This window comes from Mustelus asterias, unplaced genomic scaffold (genome assembly GCF_964213995.1).
Source record: "Mustelus asterias unplaced genomic scaffold, sMusAst1.hap1.1 HAP1_SCAFFOLD_3072, whole genome shotgun sequence".
In the NCBI taxonomy this organism is placed as follows: domain Eukaryota; kingdom Metazoa; phylum Chordata; class Chondrichthyes; order Carcharhiniformes; family Triakidae; genus Mustelus; species Mustelus asterias.
Window position 1 is genome coordinate 35,001 of NW_027593017.1, and position 2,500 is coordinate 37,500.

The 2,500-nt window shown below is 67.2% G+C and overlaps 1 non-coding gene across 1 annotated transcript; it reads left to right on the forward strand.

Moving 5' to 3' along the window:
- Window positions 1-2,273: 2,273 nt before the first annotated feature.
- LOC144490250 (5.8S ribosomal RNA) lies at window positions 2,274-2,427 on the forward strand. The gene has a single exon (XR_013497196.1). It is a non-coding gene; the product is annotated as a 5.8S ribosomal RNA (ribosomal RNA).
- The last annotated feature ends 73 nt before the right edge of the window (window positions 2,428-2,500 follow it).

The following is a 2,500-nucleotide window of genomic DNA, read 5'->3' on the forward strand; positions in this document are numbered from 1 at the left end:
CCCCTTCCCCAGCCCGCCGAGGTTGGGGCGTGCGGGGTCGGCTTGCGCCCGTAGCGTCGGCCTGTCCTCCGCGGCTTGCACCCGACTCAGTCCGCTGCGGCCTCGCCTCGACTCTCGAGCCTTCCGACAGACGGTGACACCAGAGAACTCTGCCTCTGGCTGTTGCGGGGCGTGACGGCGCGTGTCGGGCTCCGGCCCGTCACCCACGCCGGCACTCAACGCCTGCGAGCGCCCTGTTTCCTCCGAGAAAGGTTTTTCGCTTGATTGTCGCTCGAGTGCGTGTGCCTCCGGGGCTCACGCCGTGGTACGCGCCAGGCTGGGGCTCCACCGTCACGTCGGCGGGGGAGCGTTTAGCGCGTCCCAGGATCGGACAACCTCTCCGGGGGCCCGAGCCGAAACCCGACACGGTATAAAAGTCGTAACAAGGTTTCTGTTGGTGAACACGTTGTGAAGGATCTTTGTCGGCCGGGGGCCCGCCACCTCTCCGGGGAGGGCGGCCCGTCACTCCTTGAACGCGAAGGCTGGCGCCGGTTGGGCCAGGCAGGAGAGCCTCACGGGGGCCGGCCCCGGGGCCAGGTATCGGACAACCTCTCCGGGGGCCCGAACCGAAACCCGTAACACAGAATAAAAATCGTAACAAGGTTTCTGTTGGTGAACACGTTGTGAAGGATCTTTGTCGGCCGGGGGCCCGCCACCTCTCCGGGGAGGGCGGCCCGTCACTCCTTGAACTCGAAGGCTGCGCCGGTTGGGCCAGGCAGGAGAGCCTCACGGGGGTTGGCCCCGGGGCCGTGGCCCGTACTGACGCTGGCGCCTCCCACGCGGGTGGGAGGTCACACCGACAATTTCGCCGTACCCGTCGAACGGGCCTGGTCACCCGTACGCACGTTCCGCCGAAGCCGGGCGACGTCGATCTCGGTCCCACTCGGTTGGGCCGGCGCGCGGGCGCCGCCACCGACGAGCACGCACACGCTCGGTTGCACGCCGGCAAGTCCATGCGGGTGCCGCACACGCTACGCCTGCGCCGTTGGAAGGGCTTCGCCGTTGGCTTCGTAGGGTGTCTTTGCAGTCCGTCCGAGAGGTGGGGGCACGCACGGCAACACGGCCGGCCTGCCTGCGTGGGACGATGCGGTCCTTTCGTTCAGCGGTTCGGCGGTTTGGCCGGCGCGAGCAGACGCTCGGAGGGAGACGGTGGCGTCAGCCACGCACTCACTCCGCTTCTGCAGTCCGGTCCACTCCGCCCGTTCTAGCTGCTCGTTTGGTCCCTCGCCCGCCAGCAGACCGTTCCGCCGACGGTGCTCCTCCTCCGCAGCGACTTCTGCCTAGCCGCTCTGCCGGGTGCGATGTCACCGGCGTCCGCACCGATCCTCGGCACGGCGCGTGTGCGCACCTGTGGGCCGCCGCCCCGTGCTCCACGTCCGTCTGTGTGTGCCCGCTGTGGGGACCGTCTTCCTCTCGCCTTGGCGACGGCTTGCGGGCTGCGACGTGACCTTGCCACCGCCTTGCAGCATTACATCCGCAGTTGAAACGAAGAGAGCTGCTGCGGGCTTGGGTGCTTGTCCTGGCGGCTTGTCGACGGGACCACGGTGAACGGCCACTGTGTGACTCCGCAGGGAGACGTTCTGGTGCAGTCAGGGGCCTTTTTGTCTCCCGCCGCGGTGAAGCTTTGGTCGCATTCTAGTCACTCTCTTCAAAGCCCGGTGAGGGGTACCTGTTCATGCTCACCATTCCTCCGGCACCCGTGTGCGGAGGGTGGGTGCGAGGTTTAAAGATTCGTTGTCCGCCTGTCGGTCCGGTCTGGTCTCGTGCTGACTTGAGCGAGCGTCCACCGCGTTCGAGAGAATGTGCCTGTCCGCGGGGGCAGCCGCGCTTGCGAGCGTTCCGCCGCGCCCCCTTCCCCAGCCCGCCGAGGTTGGGGCGTGCGGGGTCGGCTTGCGCCCGTAGCGTCGGCCTGTCCTCCGCGGCTTGCACCCGACTCAGTCCGCTGCGGCCTCGCCTCGACTCTCGAGCCTACCGCCAGACGGTGACACCAGAGAACTCTGCCTCTGGCTGTTGCGGGGCGTGACGGCGCGTGGCGGGCCCCGGCCCCTCACCCACGCCGGCACTCAACGCCTGCGAGCGCCCTGATTCCTCCTTTTTTTCGCTTGATTGTCGCTCGAGTGCGTGCGCCTCCGGGCTCACGCCGTGGTACGCGCCAGGCTGGGGCTCCACCGTCACGTCGGCGGGGGAGCGTTTTGCGCGTCCCAGGATCGGGCAACCGATCCGAAACCCGATACAACTTTTAGCGGTGGATCACTCGGCTCGTGCGTCGATGAAGAACGCAGCTAGCTGCGAGAATTAATGTGAATTGCAGGACACATTGATCATCGACACTTTGAACGCACTTTGCGGCCCCGGGTTCCTCCCGGGGCTACGTCTGTCTGAGGGTCGCTTGACAATCAATCGCACTTCGCGCGCATCCGTGCGCCGAAGAGCGCGGCTGGGGTGTCGCAGAGGTGCCGTC